Source organism: Meleagris gallopavo, chromosome 1 (genome assembly GCF_905368555.1).
Source record: "Meleagris gallopavo chromosome 1, MGAL_WU_HG_1.1, whole genome shotgun sequence".
Classification (NCBI taxonomy): Eukaryota; Metazoa; Chordata; class Aves; order Galliformes; family Phasianidae; genus Meleagris; species Meleagris gallopavo.
The window spans coordinates 125,422,466-125,443,977 of NC_139404.1; positions in this window are offsets into that span (position 1 = coordinate 125,422,466).

Below are 21,512 nucleotides of genomic sequence, written 5' to 3' on the forward strand. Positions count from 1 at the left end.
TATACAACTGCTCTGTTATATATATATATTTTCAAACTATTTTGTAATTAACAAAATCTGTAACTTAACATATCACAGACTCATAAAGTTTTCTTGAATTTGTATTAACTGTGATCATATGTTAACAGTATCTCTTCAATATTTATTGCATATTAGACAGAATCCATGCAGTTAACTAATTTATGAAATCAACATAGGAATCAACACAGTTTGAACTGTAGCTGATGTAGCCAGAAAGTAGTGCTTCTCCCTACTCAGCTCTTCATTTTACTATTTTGTCTGAATAGTTTATTACTTCAATGTCCCTCCAAGGACTTCCCTGTTGAGAATAATCACATACCTTCAGGTTTTTTTTTTTTGTTTTTATTTTCGTGATGAAGCAATATGGAGAACCATAGGATGTTACACACAAACACACATATATGTATATATAAATTACCTTCTTCTAGTTTTGCAAAACACTTTCTAATTAAGGTTGCTGGAACTTATCTTTCTTCACGTTAGAGCTAAAATATCTAGAAAGTTTAACACTTAAGTGATTGAAGAAGTTCTGTGTAGATCTATACAGACCCCAAACTATGTATTCTATGTGTTGAAAAAATCAGATGATATTTAAATAACTGTGCATAATTTGCATAATTTTTCTTACTACATTACATATATTACTGTTATTGCATGTTCGCTCAAGGACATGAAATCAAAAACAAGGCATGACAGTTATTGTTGTTTTAAGAACAGGAGAAATAAAAAACCTTTTTTTTGTTCCTCTAAAATCCTTGGTATTGTGGGTGATAAAATTATTGGGGAAGCATTCTGTAGCAGTGGTATAAGTCCCAGATTACTATTATTATTATTAATAATAATAATAATAATATACAGAATCTCTCTTTCCATATCCTATGTGCAAAGCAAATCTCAACTTTCTTGTGAAATAGATATATTCATGCAAAGTTGATTATCTATTTATATCATTTTGTAACAGAATAACATTTAACCAAAGCTGTTTACATAGGAAATAATTAAGTCTATTGGATCCACAGATCTCTTTCTCCATTCTTATACCACTTTGGGCATTTCATAAATTTCAAAACTTGATAGAAATTCTAGGATTCTGCTTTTGAAGTCCAAATGAAAAAATCAAGACCAAAACAGAACAAACAAGAAATTAAAATATTCTCTCTTTTACAGCTTTTCACTAAAAATTTTGTGTAGATTACTGCTTCAAAATGGCTACATTTCTAATTTAAAGGGGGGCATACAATATTGGAATTCAAAGCAGTGAAGCGGACTTCACTGTGCTGTTGCTGAAAAGCTATGAAATGAAAGGTTCTATGTAAATGTAAAATAATATTCCAGTTGATATTTCAAGTGGATTTACATAATGAAGCTATTTAAACGCAGTAACTAAAAACTGGAGAAGACAATTTGCTTTTTAATATCTATTGAAGAATATTGCAAAACATTTAGTCAGCATTACATTTTTAAATTAAATACTCTTTCCTGCAGTAACATTACAGAAAAGAATGCCTTAAAATATCTCTATATTTATCAAGTCACCACATCTTTATCAAATATACTTCTCTGTGCTTAAATAAAAAAATAAATACAGGTGAAATTCAGGATCCTGCAGAGAGAACAGACCTAAAAGCAGGATTACTGTCCTGGACTTCAGTAGAAAAGGCTTTGGTCTCTCCAGTAATCTGCTTGGAAGAATCCTGTCAGATATAACCCTGTTGAGAAAATGGCCCAAGAAATCTGGATTATATTCAAAGATCACCTCCTCTAAGATCAAGAATAGTCCACACAAGTGCTAGACTGTAAAAATATCATAAATTAACAGAAAAACTCTGTCTCATTTTGCAAAAGGTGGAAGATATAGACTAATACACATTCATGAGATGTAAAAGAATGCAGATGTTCTTCTATCTATAGCTCAAGTTCAACCTTTACCAAAAATAACGTACTTAGAAATAACACTGCTCTTATTATCATAGCTGATGCACAAATGCCCTTGCAGGCAGGGAGAGTATGACTTGAATACTTACTGAGCAAGAGCCTGATCAGCTGAGAGAACAGTGGCTTACAGTTCAGAAAAAAACTCCTGTGATCCAAACTGTGTTTGTTACCTCTTTCCTGTCATGGGACACCACTGGCTCTGCTTTCTTTGTCAGTCCTTTCAGATGTTTATATATATTGATAATATCTCTCTCGAGCTTTCACTTCTCTGGAGAGGCTGTCAGACTCTGAAGGGGTCCAGTCACCAGGAACCATGGATCATCAGAAATAGGTTCATCCCCGTCCTTCCCTTCAGCACATGCAAACTCTCAAGTCTCTTGCAGGTGGCCTAAACTGACTCCTCCCAGCAACAAGTTTCTCATTTCCTAGTTTCTCTCCTAGTTCCTTCTTGCTCCAGTTCTTTCCTTTGAAATAGCCCTCTGACAACCTACAACAATTAAATTGATCCACAATAAGCCTCATCTAAGCCTAGAGCACTATGAGGTTTGAGTACACACCTTGCAGGCAGAAGAGGTTGTCCTCCAATCCCATGGCCACCACTAGCCCTATCTGACCCTACAAACCTCCGCAAGGTTTCTTCATTCTACACACCACTCACATCCCAATTTCAGTCCAGCCTGTGATCTTTAGTTCCTAAAATGTTCAGTAGGGATAAAGTCTTGGATGGCATTGACTCTATCCTGACAAAGGTTTTATCGTGCTCACATGACAGCTTTGGCACCCTTAGTGTATCCATACAATCTGAGTAATGGAACAACCATTAATGAGCTGAACCAACCTGACTTCCTCCTGCATCTCAACAAGAGTCAAGCTCTCCAACCTTGACTATCCTGAGGGTACAACGCTGATTGTGTTCTGATATGTCAAAGTCTTTATTTTTTTATTATTATTATTATTTTTTTTTTGTGAAACATGGATATAATTGTTGCCTTTGACCAAAACTTGGGATCCTCCACTAGTCTCCATGCTCTATGAAATAAAATAAACACTAGCTTGAGAATGACATCAGCCAGCTTTCAGCATCCCTACATTCATCCAGCTTAGTCCAACAGTCTTACAGTCATCAAGATTTCTTAAGAGATCTCAGACTTAATCCTCTTCCATCACTCGTAACACTTTGGCTTAACTGAACTCTGTTTCTAAGGGAGAAGTACCTGGAAGACACTGTCAGTCGAGATGAAGGAAAGGTAGGTGATTAGTATCTCTGCCTTAACTGTACCCACCGTCATTAAATCATCCATATCATTAAGCTGTAGGTTTCATTATTCCTTATTTATTTGTTTACATGTAATACAAATGTGGAAGCTTATTTAGCCCCTAACATTGCTGGCCGGTTTCACATCTAATTGTACTTAGGTTTTCCTAACGCTACTAGATGGTCTGGATTGCTATAATCTGCATTTGTAGCTGAAAGCCTTTCAGTCTCAGAAAGTCTCAGAATCATAGAACCATCAGAATCATAGAATGGCCTGGGTTGAAAAGGACCACAATGATCATCTAGTTTCAACCCTGCTGCTGTGTGCAAGGTTGCCAATCACCAGACCAGGCTGCCCAGAGCCACATCCAGCTTGGCCTTGAATGCCTCCAGGGATGGGGCATCTACAACCTCCTTGGATAACCTGTTCCAGTGCGTCACCACCCTCTGAGTGAAAGAATTCCTCCTAATATCTAACCTAAACCTCCCCTATCTTAGTTTAAGGCCATTCTCCCTTGTCCTATCACTATCCACCCTCATAAACAGCTGTTCCCCTTCCTCTTTATACGCTCCCTTCGTGTACTGGAAGGCCACAATGAGGTCTCCCTAGATCCTTCTCTTCTCCAAGCTGAACAAGCCCAGTTCCCTCAACCTTTCCTCATAGGAGAGGTGCTCCAGCCCTCTGATCATCTTAGCGGCCCTCCTCTGGACCTGCTCCAAGAGCTCCACATCCTTCCTGTACTGGCAGTCCAAGGCCTGAACACAGTACTCCAGATGGGGCCTCACAAGAGCTGAGTAGAGGGGGGCAATCACCTCCCTCTCCCTGCTAGCCACTCCTTTTTTAATGCAGCCCAGAACACAGTTGGCCTTCCGGGCTGTGAGCACACACTCTGGCTCATGTCCAGCTTCTCATCCAGCAGGACTCCCAAGCCCTTTTCTGCAGGGCTGCTCTCAAGGAGATCTTCCTCTAGACCTTCCCTCTTCTTTTATGTTTTTATGAAGATAAATAATAAGTTTCCTGTTTAACCTTTAGTTACATGTTTAACCATCTCATACGTCTATTCATTTTCCAGTGACTGAGGATGAAATAATGTTGTACTCAAAAAAACCTATCCCTATAAATTTAATAAAATTTTTCCTCTTTCTAACTCAAACCAAAGTGATTTTACTACCTTTACCAGCTAAATGACTATGATGAATTGTGGATACTTGTACACTCATGTTTTATAACTGACAAAAAATATATACATAATAGTTTTCTTTTGAGATTTTAGCTCACATTTTTGAGCTATTAAGATTAGAGCTGTAGGAAATACAATTAAGCCATTGGTAATCAAGGTAATTTTTTTATGACATTAAGGTAAGTTGAAATGTCAAATGCATACCTCTAGAGTGTTTAACATGAATGGAATAACAGAAAAAAAATTGTGCAAAGAAACATAATACAAAGAAGCTATTATCAAGATAATACTTAGATCACAGAATCACAGAATCACAGAATTGTAGGGGTTGGAAGGGACCTCTAGAGATTATCGAGACCAACCCCCTGCCAAAGCAGATTCCCTACACCAGGTCGCACAGGTAGGCGTCCAGGCGAGACTTGAATATCTCCAGAGAAGGAGACTCCACAACCTCCCTGGGCAGCCTGTTCCAGTGCTCCGTCACCCTCACCGTGAAGAAGTTCTTACGCACATTCGTGCGAAACTTCCCATGCTGCAGCTTATGTCCGTTTCCCCTCGTCCTGTCTCCACGTACCACTGAAAAGAGACTGGCCTCACCACTATGGCTGCCACACCTCAGATATTTATAAACCTGGATCAGGTCCCCTCTCAGTCTTCTTTTCTCAAAGCTAAACAGACCCAGTTCACTTAGCCTTTCTTCACAGGGGAGATGCTCCAGGCCCTTCACTATCTTTGTGGCCCTCCGCTGGACTCTTTCCAAGAGATCCCTGTCTTTTTTGTACTGGGGAGCCCAGAACTGGACACAGTACTCCAGATGAGGGCAGAGTAGAGGGGGAGGATCATCTCCCTTTACCTGCTGGACACACTCTTTGTAATGCACCCCAGAATGCCATTGGCCTTTTTGGCCACGAGGGCACACTGCTGGCTCATGGCCAACCTGTCGTCCACCAGGACACCCAGGTCCCTCTCTGCAGAGCTCCTCTCCAGCAGCTCATCCCCCAGCCTGTATTGGTGCATGCAATTACTCCTCCCTAGGTGTAAGACCCTACACTCGCTTTTGTTGAACCTCATCCAGTTTCTTACTGCCCAGCTCTCCAGCCTGTCCAAGTCTCGCTGAATGGCAGCACAGCCTTCAGGCGTGTCAGCCAATCCTCCCAACTTCGTATCATCAGCAAACTTGCTGAGGGTGGCCACTATTCCCTCATCAAGGTCATTGATGAAGATGTTGAACAAGACCGGACCCAGCACAGACCCCTGGGGGACACCACTGGTTACAGGTCTCCAGCCAGACTCTGCACCACCAACGACGACCCTCTGCGCTCTGCCAGTCAGCCAGTTCTCAACCCACCTCACTGTCTACTCGTCTATCCCATACTTCCTCAGCTTTGTTATAAGGATGTCATGGGAGACAGTATCAAATGCCTTTCTAAAATCAAGGTAGACTACATCTACCTATAGATGATATACAGTAGAAATACACAGACATGGATGTTCTTATTCTAAACCTGTTTGAAATACTTACTAAATTCTCTTTTTACTTTTACAGTATTGCTTGTTATTACAGTAAGTTTTGAAACTTCAAATACATGAATATACATTGAAGAGCTGTTTACTTTGCTTCTTTGGATGTGGTTATTAGGAATATATTTTAGAATCACAATTTAAATTCTTAATTAGTAATAGTTAATGAAGAAGAAATAAAAATGAAGAGAGACTGGGTGGACTGTGAAAAGTTGCCTCTAAAAAACAGCCATGATCAGGTTGAGAATAAAATAATGGGTTTTAAAATTAGTAACCAGACAAATAAAGGGCTCTTGGTGGTCTACTAAAGAGCATCTGACAAAGGGGGGCCTGTTGACAAGCTTTCTTGCTCCTGTGATGATAGGCTGAGAGAGTTGGATTTGATCAATTCGGACAAGAGAGGACTCTGGCAAGACCCTATTGTTGCTTTCCATTATTTAAAAGGAGCTTATCAGCAGAAGAGAGACAGACCTTTTACACAGGTATATAGTGATAGGACAAGGGGGAATGTCTTTCAAATAAAGGAGAGAAGATTTATGTTACAGATCAGGAGGCAATTCTTTACTCAGACGATATTGAAGCATTGAAATCTGTTTCCAAGATAAGCTGTGTATGTCCCATGACTAAAGGTCCTCAAAGTTGGATTAGATGAAGCCCTGGGCAGTGTTATGTAGGAGGGTTATAACTGGGTGATATTTAAGTTCCCTTCTAACACAAACTCTGCAAACTTACTGAGAGTGCACTCAGTCTTGCCATAGAAGTCATCAGTAAAGATACTGCACAGGGCAGCCCCCAGTGCTGATTCCTAGAGAATACCAACTGTGACCAGATGGATTTAATTCTATTCACCACTACTTTCAGGACTTCTCCATCCAGCCAGTTCTTTACCCAGTAAAGACTGTACCTGTCCAAGCTATGGGTTGCCAGATTCTCCAGAAGAGTACTGTGGGAGACAGTGTCAAATGCTTTAGAGGCAGTGTCAAAGACTGAAGTATGGATTTGTTTTAATACTTTTCTGCCAGGCATATTATTGAGCTATGCTATGGAGATCATAGTGTAGCTCAGTAGTCTCATAATTTATTAGTCTCATAACTGACAGAATGTATGAAGAAAATCCCTTCTTTGTGATGTAAACGATGAGACAAGAAATTAGCACAATTTTAAGATGTCCTTATTCTTGTCAGTATGTTCCTTTTTGTTTACCTGCTCTCATTCTAGATACAGAAGTTTACCTTTCTCTCTTTCTCTCTCTTTTTTTTTTTCTTCTTTTTTTTCTGGGTACTATCAGCTCCTTTTCAGAGCACAAAAATAATTAAAGAATGATGAGTCAGTACCTTGAAGAATCACATTCTAATGTTTTGCATGGAGAATGGATTGCTCGTTATTTAGTAATTATCTTTATTTTCTATCAAAGTGTACCCATGCTGCTTATGGCAGTCAGAATGATCTTCACTGCCCTAGTCCCAAGCTGAGGCAGGCTCTGCACATAAAAATGTATGTTTTCTTTTCATAGATATCTATCCACTAACTTATTTAAAATCTTTGAAAGGATAGTTGACACTTTTTATACAGTATGATGGTGACATTAGTTGCAAACTTTTAGATAAGGAAGGAAGGAAGGAAGGAAGGAAGGAAGGAAGGAAGGAAGGAAGGAAGGAAGGAAGGAAGGAAGGAAAGAAGGAAATGTTTCTGGTTTTGTTCATTTGTAGATTTTTGTATGCTTGTAGCATATTGTCTGTTTGTGTCTTCCAAAGTACGAAGTCTCTATTTCTAACCATGAGAAGGTATTCATGTCAATAACAATTCAAGGGTTTGTCTTTTTACATACTGGAAATAGCAAGATCTAGCCAATTCAGCCTTCTGGATATAACAAAAGTTACAGCAGAACACTTTTCCTAGCATAAAGTAGGAGCATATCTCCTTTTACAGTGCTTTGAGGTTGAAAGTGATTGTCTTTATGGATTTTTTTTCTTTTTTTTTTTCTTTCTTTCTTTTTTTTTTTTTTTTTTAGTTTTATGAGTCATAAGTTAGCTCCTAAAGTGCATTACAGTTTTCATAGTTTCATATTCTTCCGGCTTGGCGTGTCAAGTGCTGACAGTATGACATTTTGAATGTTCATCTATCTTATTTAGTGATCTGCAATGTGAGAGAACCATAAATCTCTGCTTTCCATATCTAAAAACTTTTTTCAGGCAGCGTTATGCCCATACCTATTTAATTATTGCTCAGAATTTCATCAGAAAAATGATATTCTGAAGCACATATAATCTATCAATCATGCCATATTTCTTCTGTACATTGGATTCAGTGCAGACTGAATACTGATGAGAATTAGGGGTACAGTTGAACTTGTAAAATTGTAATATCCTAATTAAAATTAGACTGTACAAATTGATTAATGTAGATATTCCAGTCTTACAAAAATATTTTGAGCTTGTATTTTTTGAAGAAAAATGAATGAATGAATGAATTAATTAATTAATTAATTAATGTTTTTAAAGTAGACTGGCAGAGAAATGGGGTGAGGGTTGAAAATTACAAGCTTTTTACAAAGGCTGATGAAAATTGCTGAAATGTTATTATATTTATTTTGCATAAGATAAATGACTTGATCAGGAAAAAACATTATCTAAAAATGTCAAAATAATAATAAAAAAAAAGTTTCAGTACTATGTAACTGAATTATTTCCATGCATTAGGACCAAAATTATCTTCATGTATGCTTTATGTTTTCTGCCATAAATATTTTTGAAATCTCAAATTTGTAGGATGTGAAGAAAAATAAAGAAAATAGAAAAACACTTAATACACCATGATTTACATTCAGTTCCGATGTGGTTTCTCCACAAAGTTATGCTGGGGAAAGAGTTGCACTGATGCTAAGTTGGTATGCAAGGCAAAACTGTTTGCGTGATGACTCCAATGATGATTCTCATAGGTACATCAGAAGGTTTTTGTCAGCAACTTTGTTGCATAGTACTCAGCAACATGCATTTAGTTTTGTTTTTTTTCACTGTTTTTAGGGAGGAAGTTCCACTTTTGTCTTGAATGTGTCATTATGAGATAAATAAGAGGAGTGGAGAATCCTCCTGGACTCAGGCTCTACAGTGATCATCCACTCCTTAGTGTTAGCTTCCTCACTGGCTTTTATTAGAACTACTTGTATTTAATAATATCTAAACTAACTCCGTTATAAAGGTGCCAATAACCTTAGTTTGAACATTAGCCAAGCTAATTCTATTGATCTTGGAGATATATAAATGAGCCCTTAGCATGAAGAACATTTCTTTTACTTACTACTATTATTTTAGGACTGCCACAATCCCTCAAGTTTTATTTATGTTATTCATTCATATCAATACTGCTAGAGGTATGGTTCTCTTGAAGCAATAGAAAAAGTTTATTGTTAGAGGATAGCTATTGCCAGATTATTCATTCAGTGATAATAATAATAAAAAAATAGTACAATCTGATTTCTGTCACTCAGGTTGGTCAGACAGAATGAATATGACCCATTCTATTGTTGTATTAGTAGAGTTATTTTCTCTTGAGTAATCCTCTTGGATGTGTCAGTGTATTCTCTGCCCTATGGCCTTCCTCTCCTATTAAAGAAAAGTTATTATATGAGGAGGGCGTTTTTTGTTTCTTATGAGAATGAACTGTTCAGTCCTGTTGGCTCATCAAGGGAAGAAAAAAAAAAAAAAAAAAAAAAAAAAAAAAAAAAAAAAAAAAGATCCAAGGTCAATCTCACAATTAATAAAGAACAGGAGATGCTTTGGGGAAAGTATAATAACAGTTTGTATAGAGAATGCTGATGCTTTACAACCTGACAGAGAAAAAAAAAAAAAAAAGATGTATCCAAGAAAGAAAATGGAAACATGGAAACAAAGTTGCTGTGTAAATGTGCTGCTTCAGCAATGACAGATTTCGAACCTGAAAGCAGTCCTTCAAGCCTCCAGCGCCAAAGAGCAAATTACGGAGCTGGCTAAAACCCACACCACTCTGGAAATCTGCCTGACATCAGTGTTAATATGCTGTGCTAAAGGCTGTTGCATCACTTGCAAAACTGTACCCTTTCTGCTAAACATTCTGACTTCAGATGGAACTAATTATTTGCATAATAAATAATTATATCCTGTCAGATAAGTGGCACTGTCTAAATTGTAAAGGCAAATGTACTACAAATTTAATCTATAAAGGCTTATATATTGATTTTTAAAGTAAAACAAAGCTTTAGATTTGCATGTATATAGCACATATCCGGTAACATTTTTTGTCTATCCATTTTGTCCTTGGATTCCCCTTCTATTTATGAGATCTTTTATTTCTAACATGTGCTGAATTTCAGAGGCAATTAAGCCCTTACCGTCTTAATAAAGGACTAGGACTGGTGCATCTACTGAAGAAAATAAACAAATGAACATATAGGGAAAAAAGAAGGAAAACATAATGAAGACTTAGTGTCACCCTTGTTATGAGGGAAATGTGACAGATATCAGGCAAAAAAATAAATAAAATGTGCCTGGTGTGTGGATATTTGTTAGGGAACTTGTCACAGACAGTTGGAATTTATGCAGTCTTATAATTGTGTTCACACCATTATGCTGATCTTCTATTCTTCTATTTCCTATAGATGAAAATTGGCATGTTCAGTCAGTTTGGACCTTTCATAGCCAATAAGAGATTTCTCTAAGCTCTGAATCTTAGGCTATGCTGAGCAAGTATAAAGATTTTCCTTTTTTTTTTTTTTTAATTATTATTTAGTTACAAGTGACCTTTTAAAATCTAACTTTTATATTTTTGTGAAATCTTACATGGGCACCATGAATATTTTCTGACATAAAAGTGGTCGTCTAAAAATAAAGAAAAAGGATCATAACTATTTAACATTTATAGATAAAGAAGTATTCAGAATTTCACAATATGATACAGCATTACTGACCTAATAATGTTAATAATGTTACTCCCACTTGAGCTAATTAAGCTGTTATGAATTTCTTGTAAACTATTTTTCTGAAACTGCAATGGTGAGAAACGGTTGATGTGTTTGTTTTTTTTTTTTTTTGCTCTATTTCTGCCAGAAATTAAAACAACCTTTTTTTTTTTTTTTTTTTTTTTTTTTTTTTTCACTGAGAGACTCATTTCACATGATAGATTATAGTTATCCTCTACATTTCTTGTTCTCAAGAAAATGTATTCATACAGAAGACTTCAAGAATAGAACATTTCAAGTGTGGGGGGAAAAACTCTTTTTCAGACTACGAATCCTGATTTTTGCTGTGGAGGGAATTCTTTTCAGTATTATTGCTTCATAATAGATATTGATTTCAGAGCTGCAATCAGTTCCAAGGCAAATACTTCAAAGGATCTTATTCTTCTCCTATCATCCCCAGTGCCTCTGGCAGAGTATGTTATATTTGTCTGTAGCAAAAGCTCAGGGAAAGAAAGAAAAGGAAAATAGTAAAATCAGTGTAACTGCAATTCAGTCTGTAAAAAAGGAGAGAAAGTGATTGGGGAATGGAAAACCAGCAAAGATAAAATGATCTGTCAATAGAATTCAATCAGACAAAACAACTGAAATCAAAGATGTAACATTTGGAGAAAATGTATGGATCATACCTGCTGGAAAAGGTATGGTTAAGGATGAAGTTATTCTACTGTAAAGCACTATTCTATTTTTATCAATATGAAAGAAAAAGTTTATTGGTATCTCCACCTGAACTTTTTCACGGTCAGATTTTTGTTTCAAGACTGTCTTCTGTGTCTGTCATGGTTTTATGATGTTTGGTTATCAGTATTGCACATCATAACATCATGTAGTGCACTGGGAGTTTAACTGTTAATGCTCAAGATCTGGGTTCCTGTCCGGAAGAGAAGAATAACTACATTCCCCAGGGGGTTTTGCAGTTAGAGAGGAGATATAACCCCTGGCAAGGTCACCTGATGGGTTCTTCTTCGTCCTCTCTTCTTCGTCTCCCTGCTATTCAACTGGACCGTGCATCTCACCTCAGCATTACAGTGAGGCCAATCCAGCTTTCAGACATTCTCTCTCTCATTATATTTGATTTATTAGCTTCAATTCTAATTATATTGTATTATGGTGTGTTATCTTGCATTCCGATACTATATTTAGTAAATTAGTTTGTTTCTCCTCGGATCGTTGCCGTTATTTTTAATTATTTTGGGGGTCCCCTGTTCCTTTTTTCCGGAGGCACGGATTTTGCGAAATCCCTCCACTCCACCAGTCATGGAACCAGGCCATAAACCGTTGACAGTGTCCATAATACAAACACGTCTCTGGTAGTCTCTGTGCTTTTATGCTCAATAGGCACCAAGCGTGTATTAATCTGACCTATTTTAGACACTTACTTCAGGGAAAGATGAAGCTTTCAGACCACCTCATTTTCATCATTATCTGGAAAGAAATCTAAAGGTATGTAACTCTGGTGTTTTCAGTCAAATAAAATTTCTGACCCCAGGCAACAGGTAATGAGCTTTCCAGTGCTGCTCTTTACTCCAAAGCTATTGTAATAAGAAGTAAAACTATTTTAAAGGTAACACTAAGACTGAAGAATATAAAGATTCATGCAATAACTAGTTTAAGATATTGCATTTTATTGCCCTAGCACTTTGAGAGCAGATATTTTATGTTACTAGTAATGAGTTTTTTTCTTTCCCTGTTAAATCCATAGGATTTTGTAAATTACTCATCATTAGCTTTAGTCATTCAAAGTTTTTCCAAGAAAACAAAAAATCATTCTGGTAATGATTGCCATAAGCAGCATGGGTACAGTCTGATAGAAAATAAAGAGAAGTACTGAATAACAAACAATCCATTCTACTCACAAAACATTATAGTGTCACTCTTCAAGGTACTGACTCATGATTTTTTCATTATTTTTGTGCTTTTCTTTTGAAAAGAAGCTGATAGTATCCAGAAAAGAAAGACGAAAATAAAAGAAAAGAGAGAGAGAGAGAAAGGTAAACTTCTGTATCTAGAATGAGGGGGATTCGACTCAATGATCTTTGGAGGTCCCTTCCAACCCCTACAATTCTGTGATTCTGTGATATCTTTGTATTCAGTACTGGTGAGGCTGCACCATGAATGCTGGGTTCAGTTTTGGGTCCCTCATTGCAAGAAAAACATTGAAGCCCAAGAATGTGTCCAGAGAAGGGCAATGAAGCTGGTGAGGGATCAGGAGCATAAATCTTATGAGGAATGGCTGAGAGAACAGGGATTATTTGGCCTGGAAAAGAGGAGGCTTAGGGGAGACCTTATCACTCGCTACAACCATCTGAAGTGAGGTTGTGGAGAGGTAGGTTTTGGTCTCTGCTCCGCCATAACCAGTGATAGGATGAGAGGGAATGGCCTCAAGTTGTACCAGGGGGGATTCAGGTTGGACAATAGGAAAAATTTATTCTCTGAAAGAGTGGTCAGATGCTGGAACAGGCTGCCCAGGGAGGTGGTGGAGTTGCCATCTCTGGAGGTGTTCAGGAAAAATTTAGATGTACTGAGGGACATGGTTTAGTGGGGAAATATTGGTAGTATATGAATTGTTGGACTTAATGATCTTGGAGATCTTTTCCAACCACAGTGATTCTATGATTCTATGGTATTTGTATGAACATATGAAATTAATATGATGTAATATAAAAAGTCTCTGTTGCCCATTTTCTTTCAAAGAAAAGTATTCTTGAATGTAATAGAGAAATTTGCTTGTTTTAATTAATGGGTTCAATCACTCTTTAGTTCAGCAATAAGAATTTTAACAGTTAATCATCCGTGGAAATATTTAATGAATTGATTTTATTCACTATATTTACAGACTCTTTTGCTTCATGTCATATAAATGCAACTTTGAAAATACGTTTTCTCCCCAGTAGATTATGATTTGCACATGAAAGAAGGCAAAACTTATAATGACAGGTATTTAGATGGTGTAATTCATTAAGAAACAGTCCACTGTGAATCTCTCACATACACTTCTGCTCTCAACTGAATAGTTTGCACTTGTTTAATATTTCTCAGTGTATGGAATCTGTACTTAAATGTAAGTTGATTATGCTCTGTTGTGTCTTGCAAGAAAATTTAAAAGTTTGACAGAATGCTAGAGGAAAATGAAACACATCAAACATTTATGTAAATTCATTTTTGTTCCAACAATAAATTAAAGGCATCTTTACAAAATTAAGTGACATCTTTAAAACTCTTGTTATTTTTTGTTCTAGACATCGGCCACTGAAGTACTGGTAAAAATGTATTACAAATATACTGTTTGTACAATATCTTATTAACTGACAATATACTGATTTTTTAATATATCAGCCTACACTTTCAGCAGGCAGTTGTTCAATAAAACTGCCACAGAAGTCAACTACACTGATATAGACATATTTGAGATGGGAATGGCATCTTGGACTCCATCAGAAGAAGGGTGGCCAAAAGAGAGACGGTGAGGATTGTCCCTCTCTACTCTGCCTTTGTGAGTCTGGAGTACTGCATCTGGTATGGGCTCCCAGCACAGGAAAGATGTCAAGCTTTTGGAGAGGGTGCAAAGGAGGGCCGTGAAGATGGTAGCAGGCTAGAGCACTTCCCCTATAAAGACAGGCTAAAGGAGCTGGGCGTGTTCAGTCTGGAGAAGAGAAGGCTGGAAAAGAGAAAGCTGAATATAGCCTTCTAATATTTAAAGGGAGATAAGGGAGGAATATCAACCTCTTACATGGATAGATAATGATAGGACAAGAGGGAATGGTTTTAAACTAAAGGAGATCAGATTTAGACAAAATGCCAGGGGGAATTTTTTTCACAGAATGGGTAGTGAGGCACTGGCACTAGCTGCCCAGAGAGGTAGTGGATGCTCCATAATGGGAGTTATTCAAGACTAGGATGGATGGGGCCCTGAGGAAGCTGATCTAATATTTGATCTAACAGTTGGCAACATTACCTGTGGAGGGGGGTCAGAACTAGATGGTCTTTGAGGTCCCTTCCAACTCAAGCCATTCTGTGATTCTGCTATGATTCTATGATATAGTCATCATTATTATATTATTTTGTTTTCCTTTTCTGTTTTATTAAATAGTTTTTTTCTCAATCCAGAGTTCTACACTGTTTTGTTTGTTGTTGTTGTTGTTGTTGCTGTTTTGTTTTTGTTTTTTAATTTATTCTTCTCCATCCCACTGGGATGGGGGGATGTAAACAAAAAAATTGTATGGTGCACTTTAGTCCTGAAAACCAAGTGGTATGAAGGAGGACATCTGCTACTGTACTTGAGCTTTCTAATTTGCATAAATCTTTTGGGGACTGGGATCCATGCTCAAAGAAAATAAAACATAGTTATAATTTAGAAATAATTGCAGTTCTAACTACTATTCCATAAAATGAAAATAAATAAAACAATAGGGAAGTAAATAATTTTTAAAAGAGAAAGAAAAAAAATAACCCACCCGTGCTGCTAAATGAACAAATTTGTTGCAAACTTGATTTAGATGTTCTGTGGATAAATTCATTGGTACTAAAATCACATACTCTAAGAGATCCTTGTTTTCTACCAATCTATTACAGGAACAGTGCCTTACTGTTTATCTCTTACCCTGGAAGCTGAATTGGCAAAACAGATATGCAGACAAACAAAGACATAAGGCTGCATCTGGATTAATGTGTCAAATTCTGTGTCCCTCAGTGCAAGAGGAACATGAACATAGTAGAAAGAGTCTAGTGTAGATCCAAAAAGATGGGACAAGGAGACTGGAAAACCTCTCCTGTGGGGAGAAGCTGAGAGACCTGGGGTTGTTCCGCCTTGAGAAGAAAAGGTTCAGGGAAATTTCAGTGATGTCCATATATGTCTGAAGGAAAGGCATAAAGAAGATAGAGCTAGTTCCTTATGAACATCAGGAAGAATTTTTTACTGTATGGATGACTGTTTGCTGGCATAGATCGTCCAGAGAACTTGTGGAGATTCTCTCTTAGGAGATCTTCAAAAACGTCTCTGGTATGGACCTGGGCAACCATCTCTGGGTGACCCTGTTCATTCAGAGTTTGGCCAGGTGTGGTCCATAAACACCTTTCGGCATCAAGCATTCTGAGATTCCCTGTGGATGCCATCAGAGCAATAGTGAGGAGATTCACCCTTCTGCTTCAGAGTAGCTCTTGTTAAAGTCTGGTATACCTTTACCAGTGATGAGTTCAGAAAGAAAATTCATAACTATATCTAAAGCAGTCAGCACCACAACAACATTCAGTTAAGATGAATGTAAAAAAAAAAGCAACAAACCAAACAGAAAATACACAATTCAAAAGAACAGAGAACTCAGGTCACAAAAGATTGTTCAGCCATGTAGTTGTGTTGGAGATACGGCTGCTGTTAAAATGTCTTAAAAAGAAGGTCTTGAGAGTGTGTTAATCTTATCAGTGAGGTATGAAGAATTTGGCTAGAAGAGTAGCAATGACTTTGCTTAGTTATATATAGCCTTATAACTCATTTTATAATTATTAACTTCATAATAACAGTGATCACAACCTAGCAACTTCTGCAGGTCTGACCTGGTTTTGCAAACTGCTGGATAGTAATTGTTGTCTGAATACAGTGTTTATCATTCGTAAACATAGAGCAATAATATAGTTCAGAAACAGCCTATTCTTACTCTCATTATGTAGAGAGCTAAACCCGAAAGCTGTGGTGACAGACACAATCAGACCTTGGAGAAAGGATTTTTGCTGACCTTGTATAATATGGAAAAGATGGTTCTGTAGTGTATGATCTGTAGAGTCTGTAATATATTCCTCTATACGTACTGTAGTTGAGTGACTGCAGAAACCCATGCTGTTGATAATACCAAGGTATTCTTTAAAGCTTACAAATATATAAATATGAGAATGAAATTACAAAGATGTCTAAGATGTAAACCAGCATATTAATGTTGTTGAAGGAAAAAAATTAAGGACTAATTCTGGGAGCATATTCCAGCTCATTTAAGAATTGGGAGTACAGATCTAATCTCTACATCTAATGCCTGGATAAACAGAATGTGTCCATTATTAAAACAGAAATGATAACAAAAATGATGTACAGAAGATGTTGAAAATTCTTAATGTTCTAATCGCAGATTGTAATGAGAACTATCACAGAAAGGTTGTGCTTACTGTTATATACTAATTTTAAAAAAGCTTAATGAACAATGTGCTTTGGTAACATAATCTGAGAGGAAAAGTGAATGCAGAATAAAATCACAGAAATATTATTAATAAAAAATGATTAATAAAAATGGAGAAGTTAACTCCTACTCTAAATTTCTTCCAGCAAAGACAGTCATGCAATATCATTCACGTATTCTCCCTAGTCTTCCAGTTTAGGAAAATATCAGGGGCTTAAATTCTGAAATTTATTTTCACTATCATTATGACCTTCCCTATTTATGGCATTGGAGAAGTACAAGATAACAACTGGGTTACAGTATACTTAAATTGTCAGGAGAATAGATTAGGCTTATAGTATTTTCTGTTCTCATTACAGCCATTGCCATAAGAATGTAGAATCAGAATTTTAATGCCTCATATATTATAGCAAACATGATTGTAAAATGTACTTCTGTGACCTTCCCAATGTTTGTTTTTTTGATTTATTAGCACCTTTTATAGTTTCCTACCTACAACTCTTGTAATATATAAGGCGAACATCAGAATGATCAGTCAGTATAGCATTATTTAAAAGTTTACATATTATAAACAGTTTATAGCAGAGTGCATCTTCCAGGTGGGCTGGCATACCACCAAGGTGAGAATGAATCTCATCTGAGGTGTAATCCCAAAAGAGACATTAAATAAGCTTCTCTGGTCTTAAAAATGCTGTATAGTATAGGAATAGTATAAATTCTTAAAATTAAAAAAAAAAAAAAGAGAGAGAATTAACATCAAAATGCTAATTTTAATTCAGTGCTTTTACATAATGAAGATAAAACATTTTAGAATACAAAATAATCTTATGTTAGTAAATTTATTTCTCCTTGAGAGATAATTCCAAATGCAAAATATACATTAAAAAGTTTTTTTAAAAAATTTATTATAAAACATGACTTTTTATTTTGCAGTGTCAGCTTTTTTAACAAACAAAAAAGTGAATAAAAAAATCTCATATATCAAATGGCCATGTATGTGTACATATTTTAATGAAGATTAATATTTAGAAATGAACACCAAGATGCCAAACACTTTAACGATATTGCTTTTTTAATAATTGGTCCAAAAATAATTTTAAAATAATGAGAATGTGTTGAATTTTCATTTTACTCTCTAGTGCATATAATTTCTTTGTTTTTGAAATCTACAGATGACATTAATTGACAAGAAAATTGAAAAGGGATGTTTAAATTTCTGTCAAGATGTGAAGAAGATGGGAATGAAATTAAATCAGAGTACTATAGTACTCTTTGCAGTCACTTGGCAATTGCTGACTCATCATAACATCTTGGAGCTGAAGTGAGAAATGGATATCAAGAGCACCAGCAGTTACTTAAGATTAAACCACGATGACTCATTTGATTATTAATTTTGTTTTGTATCTTAAATATTTATCAATTAATATCATTACAGAACGTCAATCAAATATATTTTTATTAATTTTTTTATAATTATTAATTCACATTTTTAACAGAAAAAGGAAGAAAAGTCAATGCAAAACTGTAAAGATTAATATTAATCTTTATCTATATTGGACAAGGATATATGAGCTTAAAAATAACATAGCAGTTTCTGTATTTAGAATTTTAACAGCTGGATAGTGAAAATGTTTATACTGTCTTCCTGATGTGAAAATTACATCATCAGAACTTCTGCTTTGATAAATAATTTTGTTCTGCCTTTTCAAGAACAAAAAGATGCCCTTCTCTTTTTGTGAGTGAATTAATGTTAGACAAGTTGAAATAGTTGAAATGGGAATCATGCAAGGTCTGGTAATAAAACGAATGCCTCCAGATTGAGGGTGAGAAATGAATTATTTGATCTGTATTAGGAATTCATACATGAATGACAACACTGTGCAGGATATTTTGAAGAAGAGATTGTGTCTTGGGGATCAGTGCATAAAAGAGGACTACATTTTTATTTAACCAAGTCTTTGTCATTCATGCATATTACATAACGGACTGTGTTCAGACACAAATTACAGTTCCAAGAAACGTTCCAACCTTATCAAGCAGGCTAAAAAAAGAAACAAACAGCAATATAACAACAAAATGATCCACGCATATATACTGCAAAATTATACACTTCTTATTCATTTGTGATTTTGATGATCTTGATCATGCTCATATCTAATAGTCAAGTTTTCTACTAATGTTTAAAGGTTTAGTGTGAAATAAAAGTTTTATCCCTTTCCCACTTCAAATACAGTTAAAGCTCTTTCAGTGAGCCCTGTTATGTCTTGTGAAAAAAAAAAAATCCTTTTCCCCTTTTGAGACAAGTGTTTCCTGTCTATTGAAAGCAGATCTGGTGTTGTATAAAATAATCCATGATTAAAAAAAAAATAAAAATAAAAATAAAAAAAAATCTGCCAGCAATACTGAAGTACAAAACTTGGGGCCAGGTATTGATTTATTGGCACTTCCCATCACTTCTCATCACGCCCTGCAACTGGAGGAAAAGAGGAAAACACAGCTCATGTTCCTGATCCTTTTACCATTTGTCCCAATTTCCTGAAGTCCTTCTTGATTGCCCTCGGTCTGTTTGCTGGAACTTCATCTCTACCTACCTCATGTGTCCAACCTTTTGGCTTTCCTGGGTTGCACTGAATAAAAAGGAATTTTCTCAGTCCGCATAAGTTGCGCCAAAAGTAATGTCTCTTATTTATTTGCATAGAAATGACAACCAGTACAAAGAGCATAATGATACTATTTGATACAGCGAATTACCAGCTGCAATATACTCTTTCTGAGCGTAGGCACCACCATTAGCTACACATTTTTACCAGCAATGAACAAGAGCCTGCATGCTGTCTTCATAAAAATTCACCACCAGCAGAGGTGACCCATTGTCACCACTGCTGAAACACACCATACAAGCCTCACTGTACTCACTGTTGGGTCTCCATAAACATTCAATAAGTAGTAATGAATGTCAATGAGTGTCATTTTTTTCCGCGTAGAGGAATTCAAATACACACCTTTGCTTCATTCATACTTCTGTGTCAATCACATTTTGTCAGACTGCCCCCCTGCTGTTGTCTGTCGCATGACAACAAAATGTAACAGAATACTGGTGGGAAGGTTCAACATCTACTGCCATACCACCAATATCCTCTAGTGCTGCAGACCAACATAATAAAATAGGAAGTAATACTGTCAGAGCATCTAGTGTAAAATACACAGTATTGTTTCTATATAAGTAATAAAACATTTTTTAAAATACATTTTTCTTAAAACATTTTTTAAAAAGAGAGCAACAAAAACATAAAACTAATGGGATATTTCACCTTGTTTTTGTTAAACAAGTCCATTAGTGTTGTTCAGTGGCAGTGGTTGCAGCTCTTAGTGAGATCTCAAGAGTTCCATCAGAGATATTTGATGAAATTTTACTCTTTCTGTACTTAATCCTTGACAATTGTTCACAAATGTACGAACTGCCAAAAAAAGGACATGATTAAGGTGTGGTTATGAAGTGAAGGATATGTTTCTCTGGAAAGACAGGAATTATGAAAATCTGGTAAAGAGACATTATCAGATTTTTTTAATTAAAGATCTGATTGTAACTCTTCACATTCCATTTGAAAATGTTCAGGTCATGTACTTATATCAGCTGAAAATAGTGCTGCAAATATAAATTGATAAATTTTAGCAATCTTGAAACCTAATCTCAAATTCCTTTGTCAAACTGGAGAACACGACTGCACATTCTTCACTATTCAGAGCCCTGTGTTCAGCCAAAGTACCAAAATGAATACAATTATTTGCCATCTCTGGAGTCAGCACTGCCCCGGTTTCTACACAGCATTAATCATGCACTGATAGTTTGGATGTTGCTGAGTGATGGTTGTCTGCCCAGGGCCACTCTGCTGTTATAGCTGTGGCAACTGAATTGCAAGGTGTTCTGGACTGGCATTAGAGCAGGGCACAGTCTGCAATCTGATAGACCTGAGTAGCTATGTGTTCCCAGGGGAGCTGTTTGGGAAGATGATCAGTTGTGGTAGATGCAATGCTCAGATTGTCCACGGCCTTCTGCTGGTGGCTACCATCATTCTCTGGCTATGCTGTTGAAACTTCAGCACTCTCTATGCATCGTGCCTTCCTATGTGAACTGACATGGCATGACACACCGTAACTGAAACCCCACATTCTCTTTGCCAACCTGGTGGCTAGTGCTCCCTAAGTTAGCCTTTTGTAGATGTGGGAAATGATCGTCATTGGTCTTGGCTATGCTAAAGCTATGTCAGTGCCCAGGAGCTGCAGGTTTCTGGTGGTACTTCATGCTTCCCTGGGGTCTCCCTGGCTCAGAAACTGCTTTGTACATCTCATCCCCTGCTCTGGTTCAGAATGCACCTGCATCAAAGCTGAGTGTCTTGGCAAATGATTATTAATCATAAATAATTTATATGCATTTAAGGCATATAATA